Source organism: Drosophila mojavensis, unplaced genomic scaffold, assembly GCF_018153725.1.
Source record: "Drosophila mojavensis isolate 15081-1352.22 unplaced genomic scaffold, ASM1815372v1 contig_36, whole genome shotgun sequence".
NCBI classification, from domain to species: domain Eukaryota; kingdom Metazoa; phylum Arthropoda; class Insecta; order Diptera; family Drosophilidae; genus Drosophila; species Drosophila mojavensis.
This window is the reverse complement of record NW_025318858.1, coordinates 16,779,745-16,793,144: the sequence shown is the minus strand read 5'-3', so window position 1 is coordinate 16,793,144 and position 13,400 is coordinate 16,779,745.

Sequence of the window (13,400 nt, the reverse complement as noted above, 5' to 3'; positions counted from 1 at the left end):
GCGCCGCTCTCATCATACTCATATGAAAATGGAGCACAAACTAAAATGTTTTAATAGTTTTAAATGTAGTACTTACAAATCAAATGGAACCTTCAATTTATCCATATTAAACTATCCATTTATAAACTATTCTCGATATAATCGGAATAAATAGTAATCGATAGATTATTTTACAGCTTTCAACTGTCTACGGTGTCATCAAACTTGTTGCTGTTAACAGCTGTTAAATAACATAAATATTTTAATTTGTTGTTGGAATTTGAGCGGGTTGGTCGTCGCGTCGGCTTGTCACGGATAAAATGTTGACGCTTGTAAATTATTGCAAAGATAAAACACACGCCTTGAGCGATCGCTCCTTCAACTAGTTTCATATACACTTAGAAACTTCGCTGTGTAAAAGGCTGAAACAAAAAAAAGAGCAACTAGTCTCGGTGATCGTTTTGCGTCTGCGTTTCTGTATCTCGAAAAGGGCAGGCAGGAAAATTCAAGCCAATAAAAGATACATACTAAAAGCCGAAGTGCGCGAAAATTGTGTCTGCTTGTTTTTGCGTGTGCATATAAGTGTGTGCGTGTCTTGTATATTGTTTGCAAGAAGCTACTAAGCCAGTGATACTATATTATTGCCTTCAAATTGTGCCACCATCTGCTGTTATTCAAACAATTAATCGCGGCTACGCTCTGCGTTTGCATCGGAATGCGGCAACATCAGCGACGCGCATGCGTTTTCAAATACATGTCTTCGCAATTGTCACGATCGCGGAACTGTGCAGCTTAACGCACTCGTCTGCAGCTTCTTCTTGCCTGTGTCCCCCAAAACTGTGTAAATAGCATAGAAAAAGAAGCGTAAGGCAACTGTCAAGCAAGCATCACGGGGCACACATACTTGTGCATATGTATTACATACATACATACATATATAGGTAAGTACACACTCCTTCCACCCACTGTCTATGCCCTGCCATTCTGAAACTCTACCTCTAACCATCTCTAACTGCCCGCCCACTTGCCAGACGATTTATAAGGCAAACAAAATTAACTCATAGGTTTGGATAGGAACGTTCCCTCCTTGTCTCTCGTTCCCATCTCCTCTCTCCATGAAGCCGCTCAAATTGCTCTATTCTGGCGCACTGTGACGCCTACTTGGCTGCACATTGGGCGCGCCCACAACTTTTGTTTTTCTCTCCGGTTTCCATTGTTGCCCACTTGGCAAGACTTAAATAAATAAACCACCAGCACAAAGAATAAGAGGAAGAATTTTACAGGCAGAAAAGGGTCAAACTTAAAACGACAATAACATCAATTTTGAGGCATTTATATGCGCCAATAAATTTCACAGTGAAACAAGAGACTACAACAACAACAAAAGAGCAGAAAAAGATGCACGGCAACGACTCAACAATAAGAGAGATCAAACAAAAAACTGCAGTCGCTGCCGACGCTGCTTTCGTATTTGTTGTTGTTGTTGCTGGTGATGTTTTTATGTGCTGCAACAGGTAAAACTGATTGAGCAGCGGCCAACAACAAACAGTGCAGCATTTCGAAATGTAATGTGCAGCAAATCAATACGAAAATGCATGCAAGACAATCTGCAGTGAAAGAGAAAGAAAGAGATGGAGAGAGGAGCGCCATGCGGAGCTGAGGCTCTGGCAACCTGTTGCGTCGGCTGCTGCTGCTGTTAGAAATATGTTAAGCTAATTTTGTGTATCGATAAACTGTAACTAATGCTAAAACAGCATGCAGCTAACAACGACAACAACCCTACAACAGTTATGCAAAGTTCGTTGTACGAGCTTTTTGTCAATGAAGTTGTTGGCAGGCAAAAAAAAAAAAATAAATAAAACTTTCTTTTCCTTGTGAGCTTATCACGTAGCATCGGTGAATGCGTACACCGACTGCTGCTGCTGCTGCTGCTGCTACTCCAATCGCTGCTCTCTTTTCGTGACGTTCTGTGTGTCTCTCTCTTTCTTTCGTTTTTTCTTCTTTTTGTATAATTGGGCGGCTTTTTAGTTTTACGCGGCTGCAGCATATCAGCTTCATGGTTCATTAAGGCAATATATAGGTTGCCCCTTTTACCACTCCCAGTGTTAGCGCTGCGTGGGAAGTTTGGAATGTAGTATTGGTGTGTCTGCCAGTGTATGTGTGTGTGTTGGTGTGTGTATGTATGTTGTTGTCATCTTTGGGTCCATCTTTGATTTCCTCCCATTGAACGCTCAACTGGCCGCAACAAGTGTCCCAGTTTATGGCCACAGCTGAAGCAACTAGAACAAGTTATAGTTTAACTTTCCTCTAGGCTTTCAGATAGTTTTCTTACGCTGCTATTGCCTCGCCTTCCCCCATTAACGTTGGCAACATTTTCCCACATACATGCAAGCGCACAGTAGAACGAGTGCTTTTGCCAACTTTTGCATTGGCGCGCCTCTAAAATGACAACGGCACATCAGAAAAGAGAGGTAGCCATCGGGAATGCTGGCTCTAGAGAATAAGAGAATTCTTTAAAAAAATGCTTTACAAATTATTCCTTGAAATGTGTGAGAGTTACAATGCTAATTTCTCTGAAATCTAATGCCAATTTTAAGTTGGCTTAGTCGAAGATTTAATTAATAGAGCATAAAGCATCTCATGGATATCAAGTTTAGCTTAGATATTTTACAGAGGTCAAATATAAACTGTCATTGTTCCGTGTAAGGAATGTGCCGGAGATGTCTCATATAAGGTGTTACAGGTTTCTCAAACATTTTAGCCAACTATTTTATAAACAATGGCTTGTAAGCCAGTAAGTAATGGATGTGATAGGAACTTACAAAGATAGCAACCTCTTCTATTATATACTTCTACTTCTTCTAATGAAATAACAAGCTCAAGCTTCCTGTACTGAAGCGTCGGCATGCTTTAGTTACAGTTATATTGCATAGCCGCGCCGCATTTGAACCAACATCAGCTAGCTACCAACAATGCCCGCCTCCTAAGCATCAAGCCCCAAAGCTTTTGGTCAGCAACGGATGCAATGCCGCTAATGCCATTGTCTGTGTGCTCTGTGCAGAGAATGTTGCAATCCAATGCAATGCAATGCAATGTTCATCATTTTTGTTGCAGTTGCTGTCAACGTTATTGCTGCTGTTGCTGTTGCTGCTGCTGCTGCTGCTGCAGCTGCAGTGCCTTCTACTGCTGCTGCTGCTCCTGCTGCTGCTTTGGCTGCGATAAACATTGCAGAAATTTACATAAAATGTTACTGCACATAAAACAGCGGCTGCGAAATTTCTTTGGCTTAGTTGTTTGGCCAAAACTAATATCGCATGCACAAATTAACATTAACACTTTGCTTGCCGTTAAAAAACTAGTTTTGTGTTGAGCTAAAACACTTAAACAAAAAAACAAAAAAAATAGTGCCACAAAAGTTGTGTTAGAAGACAAGAAAGCAGAATCTGAAATATGTCAATATAGACGACTCTGAAATGCCCTATAGCATCATCAACAGAAAGAGTTTTTGAGAATGTCAATTGAATATTAGACTAATAGATTCATATTGCAGACAATACGAAATGCATTTTATAAACAATTTGAAATGCTTATCTGAAAAACAAAAATAAAAGGTTCTATTTCTCTTTATATACCTCGATGCTCAATGTACTTTATTATCGGGTGAATACATCTTACTCATAAATCTGATGATAGCCGATTACTACAGGGTATTCAATGATCGAAATGACAGCATCAAAGCAGTACATTTAGAAATTAGAAAGTACGTGGAACGTTGCTGTGTTAGTATAACTCGATTTGTGACTGTCATAAATGGCGGAAATTGTGGGTCTCAACATAGTCGCCACAGCCTCGGCTGAGCGGTTTCAGACTTTCTTGCTTACTTTCCACCGGCACTGCGAGTGCCACACTGCCACTGCCACTGCCACTGCCACATTGCCACTGCTTTCAGCTGCAGATTGCTTTAGTCTCTCTTGGCTATAATGTGTGCCATCAGCATTTTGTTGTCGTTAGTTAGCTGGCTTGATGCAGCAATGAAGCGTGCGTCCGAACAATTCTGCATCTGTGGTAGCTATTAGGCTGCCCTCTTTGATAACGTGCGGCCCTTTAAGTATGCGTTATGTGAGGCGGCCAAGAAGCTGTACATGCATTTTGCTTGCCTCCCATATTTTTTTAAGTTTTATTTTATGACTTATTCAATTTGCAGCGATAATGAAAACCGGCTACAGCTCTACAGCTCTGTGGCAATACCAGAGCAGAGCAACAATCTACGTTTATTAATACCCTTAGTGTGACTTGGATTTAAAAGCGAGCAGCCACAGCATCCGACAAGACTTCAACCAAGTTTTGAGCGTGGCACAGCTGTTGAAAGACGATTCACAATTCCCTCTCTTTCATCTTAAATCAACCATGGTTCACTGGTTTCATATAAATTGTTGCGTGCGTATTAAATTACCTTTTGCCCAGCCTCTGTACTTTTCATTTTTTTGCTGAACAGTATATAATTAATTTTATAAAGTTGACTTTATATAAAGCTGAATCGAAAGGGTTAACTAGATCTTCGGGGACTGGAAAATGCACGTTTAAGTACAGCTTATGTTTGAGATATATTTTCTGTAGATTCACATCAACAGTATATATAATAATATAACTATCATCTACATCTAGGTAGATATATAACAGTTAACATAAATATGATTTCACATATGCTGGCATCTACATAACTCTTTAAACGTCCTTTAATGGCATTACAAATCATTCAAATCCGGAAGTTTCTGTCGCTCAAAGGCGACCGACCGCATTATGCTTCAATATGAATTGAACACGTCGCGTAAGCGGCTTTTGTTTAGGAAAGGAAATAGAATTCCCGACGAACGCACACACGCGCACAATTTTTAATGATTTCCGCTTTAATGGCATTGTTACTACATCTTTATATTGGTCGGGTGTAACCGATCGCATCATACTCAGCCCAGAATGTCTGTGCAGTATCGATTAATAGTAATACCAAATTAGGTGAACTGAATTCTAGTAAATACCAAATTAAAATTGTGACAATGGAAAAAGAATATTTATTTGCAGGTATATATATATTTTTTCCCACTGTTTTTTCCATATGTTTACAGAAACATTATACCGATATACTCGCTTGAACACGATGAACAGGAAAAAACGAAGAAAATTAAAAGAAAATTAATTGGCCTGTATTGATATTGCCCATTTCCAGTGGCATTTATTGCGCATGCGTGCCCGACGACGTTCCCTGTGTTGCATTGTTCTTGTTTTTTATAGTTTGTTCACGCTCGCTATGAGCTGTAAAAATCTGGTCGCCAAGAAAAAAGGGAGTCTGACCTAATGCTTACGTAATGCGTTTCATCTTTATACCTTTGTCCCATTGAAAATGGATGTATTTAATAGCTTAAATTGATAAACCAAATGCTTGCTAACCCCATAAATTTAAACACACTTATCTGGATCGGTATTAATGTAAAAATTTCCCTGCTCATATACTAAAAGGTCTAATGGGTATATTCTTAGGGAACGAATCTATAAATGTTGATCTTGCTTTAAAAAAAAAACTGTTTTCTTTATATTTTTACTTTATATATAGTACAATTAATATAATAGCACATAATTATATTTAAATATAATTTTAAATTACTAGATAATGGATTCATGTGTGTTCTAATTTTCAATTATTTGCAATTATTTTATTATACTTCTCAACTTTCTGCTCAATGATCATATTCGTTTCTAGTCCAGTTAACATTTTTATATGAGATATATATATATATATATATATATATATAAGTATGTATGCATATATGTATAGCTAAGAATATATCATTCATGCATGTGAGACACTCCCTTGCTTTCAACATCTTGTGATCCAATAATGCGCAGTTTTCTATACTGTACCAATCCCCCAATAGATTGTGCGCATTACAAATGGCACAAATTTCCATTCCTAGCCGCCGTTTATTGTGCTTGGCGTTATTCCATTTTACGACTGACAAAGTGAGGCCAAAGCCAATAACTTCTTGATTTCATGACGAACAGTTAAAGAGATTCAAATTCACAAAGTAAAAAAAACAAAAAACAAAAAAAACTTGATATAAATTATGTATTCATGCAGGAAAAAAATCAAAGGGAATGGGCATTATATTCGACATGCCGAATATTATATATACTCTAACCAATTTATATCCATATCAAGTAGTAAACCAATAATAATTTGGTTTTTTTACTTTGCGTACATAATTTTAAATACTTTTTAAAGCGCAATAACAAAAACCGTTTTTAAATATATGTATATGTATAAAACCTCTATACTCAGCATTTTACTTTAACATATTCGTCAAAGATCGTAATACTAACCGCAAAGGGAATCTACAAGCTTAAATGCTTTTGTAACTTTCGAATTGAAGCCTGAAGAGAAAAAACAGTTGGCAAAACTCATTACCACGCCCTCAACATGGGGAGAAACCAAAGATGTTGCTATTTAAATTATGTAAATATTTAAATTTCAAAATAGAAACAGTAAGAATGCTGCAGTCGGGCCTCACTGACTGCACAATACACTATTTGTGGTGTAATGACTTCGAGTAAATAAATGAAGTCATGTATTGTACCTAAACAAATAAATAATAATACATATAATAAAATTTTGAATTTATGGAAAAAGCTCGCCTATGAGTGAATCCACCTCTAAGACCATCAATGCTGAAATCTTCACAAATTGTGGGCTCTGCTTTCTGGGTATATACTCAAATTTTACATAGCAGTAGTCCATAAATTTATTTTTACTGCGTCGAAATCCAGAGCTTATCTGGTTGATTGTAAAAACTAAGTGACTTTTATAGTTTGTCGTTAATCAAAAGCCGCATACTAATTTGTTTACTTTTTGCATACAGTCGTACCACAATATAAGGAACATAGCTAAGGCATAGCTAAGCATTGCCAAGCTAGACTTCATTTTTATTAACTCAGGAAAAGATCTCTCTCGCTTGTAAGCTCAAAATTTTTGTTAAATATCATATTTTTTATGGAATGCTCTATTTTTTAATAGTCATGATCATATATTGAATAAAAATAAAAAAGTTTTATGCCAGTTTATTCATAAGCTGACGATGAACCAGATTGTTCAATTATTTGACCAGGCACTTTTGTATTTTCTACTATCTACTTTCGGTTGTGATGATTTGTATAAATAGCTAGATCAAAGAGAGCAACACCCTACGTAGCGGCCATACACATTCAAATAAACTTTCACATAGACGTGTATCTGTATATATGACTGAAATTTTGATTGTTAAGTATTAACGAGAATTCCAATTTGAAGCTCTGATGTGGGCATTGGTACAACTATTTATGGCGTGATATTTGGCATTCAGAAAACTGTTGTAAGGGGATTAGTAGCAAAGCTATAAGCTGCTAAAATTTTAATACAGTTTTGATCCAAATCTTATATGTTTATATACTTCAATATGTACATTGCGAAGGTAAATAGAAATTTTCAAATTCAAACTTACCTTTGATGATTTTATCATCATTCTTAAACTTAGACGCCCTTGAAATGATCTTGCGAAGCTTTTAATTCATTTGTCAGCTCCCATATTTAAGAATTTCGTATTTTTGATAAGCTTGTTTTGCTCACTGCGCTACACACGTGCCTTTTATGTTGACATTTATGGTTTAACATAAAGCGAGCTAAAACTGGCAGCCGAGAGAAACCGTGAACAACGTACAAAATTAAATACCCTTGAATCGTCGTGGGCGGTCTAGAATGTGAAGCTGTTTTATTGTCACGTTTAAAATGCCTAATTAATTGCTCGCTCACATATTTGATTTAGGTTACACTCGCTGGCATTCATTTCAAAAACTATCATTTTTCAATTGGTTTCATTCTTCTACGAATGAGTTATGTGAGCCATCGCTTAATGCTCACGGCCCACTGATTGATAAATTTTAGCGGCTTGATTTTCCAGTCACGGTGTCACGTGCAATTTAATCGTCTTATGGTTCCTCCTTTTTCTTCAGTCAGCATCAATTGATAAATGAGCCACTCGCCGAGATGTGATTCGGATGGCTTTGTGAGTCTCTCTCACTCTCCTTCTCCCTCGCTCACTATCTCTCTCGGTCGCTTCCTTTTGTTAGCGTCGCAAAGTTCATTCATGAAAATTTTGGCTGATTGTCTGCGATGGCGACAGCGAACACCGAAAGCGATGTTATTTTATCATTTGTCTTCGACACAAGCGACGAAGGCGTTTTTCAAACAAAATATCAAAAAACGATATACAACTAGGTACACACAGATATATATATATATATACAAAGATATAGAAATACAGAGACATGTATGTCTACTTCTCGTATTTGGTGCGTGCAAAACAAATGCAATGAAGCGTATAGCCTGGGAGAGCAGTCAACATCGGTTGGGCTCCGTATGCCTGTTTGTGTGGGTCTGTGCGTCTATGTAGGTGTATCGTTTGTCTCTGTCTAGCTTGGCTTGGCTTGGCTTTTGCCTTTTTTGTGCGGGCTTTCTTGTCACATTTTCATGCGTTTGCCTGCCGGCTTGACTTGCGTGGTGTGGGAGGTTGTTAAAGTCGGCGTCGATCAGGGCTGCCGACAAAAAGCTTAAAGCTTCTAGGAGTGCTGAAATTCAAATTGAAGTCTCACACTACCCTGTATTCATTTAAAAATAATAATATATAAGATACTAATATCGTTGTTAAGCTCAACTTAGACTATTATAACTGTGCATATGTATGTATTGCATTTATATTAATATTTGTAATATCTAAGACAGCTCAGCGCGGTCAAAAGGCCCTATACTTGCCTTGCATGCTCGACTCGATTACTCTAATCGATGTATTGCTATACGAAATAGATTTATTGCTATACTCAAATATTTGAAAACATATAAATGTATTGCAGTTTCCGAGCTTTGCTTGGACATGTGGATAGGTTGAAATTTAAATTGCCAACCCTGGATGATCCTATTCGCACACGCTTGCAACTGCTGGCCGTTGTCTGTTGGCTGTTGGCTGTCACTGTCGTCGCCGTGGCCGTCGCCGTCGCCATCTCCGTCGTGAGCTGAGCTGAGCTGAGCTTTACCTTTCATTACATATCTCATTGTCTGTGCGCGCGGTCAGTTTTGAATTGTGTTGTTAAGTAAGTGTACTTAACCCACATGACTTGTGGTTTTCTCGTCGTCGTCGACGTTGCCGTGACCATGTTGTTTTTATTTATTTTTTGTTTTTTTGTTGTTTTCTGTTGCCATTGCTTTTGCTGTTGCTTGTCATCACTTCCAAAAAAAAAAGCAGCCGGTGCGTGTGCTTTTTTAAAGAGATTTCTTAACCTTGAGTACAGTTTCAGCATACTATGTTTGTTCATATACGCATTTATTTTCCTATTTTATTTATCAACGAATTTTTGTTTTATTTTTGTTAAATTGATGTGTGTGCTCATGTGTGTGTGTGTGTGTGTGGGTTTACGCATGTGTGTTTATTTCTCTTTGGGCTATGCTCATTTCCTTAATTAAACAGTTGTTTCAAGCTTCAGTGAAAAAAGACTTCGGCAAAACATGCTGACTGTCAGATATTTTTAAGACCTAACTGAATGGCATTAGGTACACTAAAATAAACTACAATTTTTTGCTGATTTTCTTTTATATTTCTGATCAACAGCGATTACGCAATTATAATAATTCCTTTTTTATTTATACTCGTCCACGAACGGAAGAGAGTATATGGGCTTCAAATTTGTGCCCTATTGATACGAAAAACTTGAAATAGTGGATATTATATTTTGAGCAGCAAATATTTATATTTATATATTCATAATATCATATATACATATACATATGTATGTATTTGTGAGCACGATACCAGCAGAAAAATGATTTACCATTAGAAGTACTCTGAAGGCCCGTCACTACTGGCAATATCAGTCAAGAAACTGAGGGTATTATGAAAGTCTAGTAAAGAGTGAATAATCTTAATGATGTGTGGAAAGCTGAATAACTTCGGTATGAGCGAGAACATATGACATATAACAAGAAGTCATAAGCCTGTATTTTTTTTCTTTTTTTTTTGGAAAAAAAAGCAAGTTTTCGGTAATGTTTCTCTTTTTAACCTTTGGCACCTGCTTTAGCACTCACTAAACGGCAAGCAATTAATAATAAAGCGATTTGTGTGGCAAGCGCTGAACAAGTGTGCAAGTGATTGTTACCACTGGAAAGGTGAAAGCGCAAGCGCAAGCGCAAGTTGGTTGGTGCTTGCCCTCACATATTGTTGTTGCCGGTTGCAGGAGAGAATGGCATCGAAAGTGCTGCTCAAGCTCGTCTCTAGTTCCTTTGACAGCCGAGAAAATTGTGCATGCTGTAAATTGTGGGGCAATAAATTGTACAATACAAATACACAACAGCTGCGCCATATCATAGATAGGGCTGGCTCCCTTTACGCCCTTTACACCAGCCATTTTAGCTATCAACTTGTCAGGTTTATATGGACACACAGTTCCTGAAGCAGAGCAACAGCTGCGTTAAATAGGATCGCGCCCGTGCAAAAATAAAGGCAGGTATGAAACGCCAAACGAAACAAAGGAGTTGAAGACGCTACGATCACAAACAAATGGCGTGGGGTAAAATTTGTTACCACTTCCCCTGTGCTTGCTGTGTATGCAAAAATTACAGTAAAGAAGAAAACGGCATCGGTGCCATTACGAAATAACAAAAGAATGCAGCGAACGGCCAGAGAGCCAGGGCCTGGCCAGACCAGACGGGCAGAGGGGCGGACTTTGCGAACGACCAGTCTGACTGACTGTCCCTTTGTTGCACATCGTTTACAAATTGAACAAGAGTATATTCGCTCTCTGCATTGCTCAACTTACCAGCGTAATATTGGTAATAAGTAATTGTAATACCCGAATACCCGAATTGCCATTTTCAATATGTCCCCAAAATAATATTAATAATTATATAGTAATAATAATAATAATAATTATAGTAAACAGTGCAGTCGTGCTCACCCGCTCGCAATGTTCTTAGTTGTTATTGGCTTGCAAATCTGTTGTTGTTGTTTTGTTTGGTTCGAATTGCCCCACACATCGAGTCGAGGAAGCCAGAGCCGGGGCATTCTGAAAGACAACTAACAAAAGACAAAGCAACTGCTGTAAATCATCGAATTACCTTAAAATAATAGCAATCGCTCTTTGGCTCTCTTTGGTGTTGCTGTTGTTGTTGTTGTTGTTGTTTTATTGCTGAAGCCGCAGACGAAAACGAAATTTGCCAAAAGCAAAGCATAAAAAACAATGCGAGAAGCCAACAACTTTAGCTTCAACTTCAACTTCTCTTCTTGCTCTCAAAGCCACAAGCAGGGGGCGGCAGAGCCAGCACCAGGTTGAAGCATAAATACATGCCTGAAAACATATGTACATGTATACATATATTTGTATACCAATACACATACATACGTGCTTGAGTGAGTGAGTAAGACATACAGGCACAGAATCCGTAGATTTTGGCCACTTGCGAAACGATGAAACCCTAAAACAAAAATATAAAACAACAACAACAACAACAACAACTTCGTGTGTCAGTTACGCTTAATGAGCACAAATATTACTCTCATTGTTGTTGCTGTAGATTTGTTTCTTTTGATTGCCTTGTCGTGGCCCGACTCTGAATCTGAACCAGAGTGCCAGAGCCGCAGCCTGGGCTTTGACTCTGGGCTCTGGGCTTTGGGCATTGGGCTTTTGCGCCTGGGGTCGATTTCATTGAAGAAGACACTGGGGCCGATGACGGTCGGAAATGCCAATACATGGTACGACTTGACTGCCCTCCCCTTTAGCCTTTCACAGCCAGCCTCTACTTGTACCCAGTCAAATCAAATCTGAACAAGCTGAAAAGTAAAAGAGCGAATCTTATGCAAAATAACATAATATTATAGTGAATATTGTTTGGGTTTTCTTTTCCAGTTTTCAATTGAAAATTTCAATTGAAAACCAAATTATTAAGTCCATTGTAAAATAAACAAATAACAATTAATTGAATTTGATGTTTTATTGCCCTCAGTCAATCAAGAATGATATAATTTAAATGTATGTTGTATGTATGTTGACTACTTGTAAATTGGTGTAGTTAGTAAAATTTTAAAAGCAAAGCTCGGCGGCTTATACTCACATGCTAGTCATCTTCTCAGCTTCAGACAATGCAAGTCCAAACAAAGCCTATTTTTAATTTTGTGCTAGAGAAGGTGTTGGGCCGCTAAATTATCCAAACCGGTTTCCCATGCTGAGTGGGTGGGTGGATCTAGAGTCAAACTTGTGGGAATTCTAGTTGCGAGTGTACGATCATTATAATTATCTTTCACAATAGAGCAATAAAATAACAATGGCAAAATGCTAAGGAAATATTACTTGTCTTACTTATCTGCATAATAGATGAAAAATCAAATAATTAGTTCCTGTTCAAAAATAAAATTTGTTGCATTTATATTTTAAATAAGAATTAATAAGAGGGGGGATTCCCTCTGCCAATGCCGTATCCCGAAGCTAAGCCCATTTGCAGTTCTATTCTAATCCAAGTTGAAATTGAAATAGAGAACATTAATAATAGCTTCTCGAGGCACAATGTACGAGACGGGTACGTTATGTTTTCACTTTCAAATCTAGATGAATGAGGTACAGATGGAGAGATAGTCACGGCATGGCATGGGTGCCAGCCGGCTTTCGGTTTCCAAACCAGAAACGGAAACCGACATTTAGCCAACAATCAAGACTGATGCATTTGGCGTCGTTTAGCTACAGTAACAACAACAATAACAATAATAACAAGAACAGTGACAGTGACATTTCCATCAGTTGGGAGTCGTCGAAATTTACGACGCTTCGTTGCATTTAGTTGCTCACTGACACAAGATACGCCAAGGAAACTATTTCATATTAATGTATGTACGTGTGTGTGTGTGTGTGTGTGTGTGTGTGTGTGTGTTGAGACAGCACTGTTGCGGAAAATGTGCATTTCACTTTCTATCAGCGAAGCCGCCTAATGACAGTTTAATTATTAGACATGCTATATATGGAGACGACATGCGGCTGTGCCCCTTAATGTCGCATGCGTTACATTTTAAAATGCTCTGATTTATAGCTTACTTTGTTTCCTTCCTTTTGCATGCAACCAATTGATGTATGTGTTTTCCCTAATGCTTCGTCTGTTTGAATACCCATGAAAAATTGGAATAATGGCTATGATAATTATGTAGAGCTTATGTTAGATGCCAAAGACGAATTGTATTATACACACGTAATCTGGAATCTGAGAATGTTAAAGGGTAACTAGCAGAGCTATACGTCTCAAAGGTTTGCTTTAAGTATTACCGCAATATGCATTCCATTTTAGTATAATATAAAGAATCGATTTT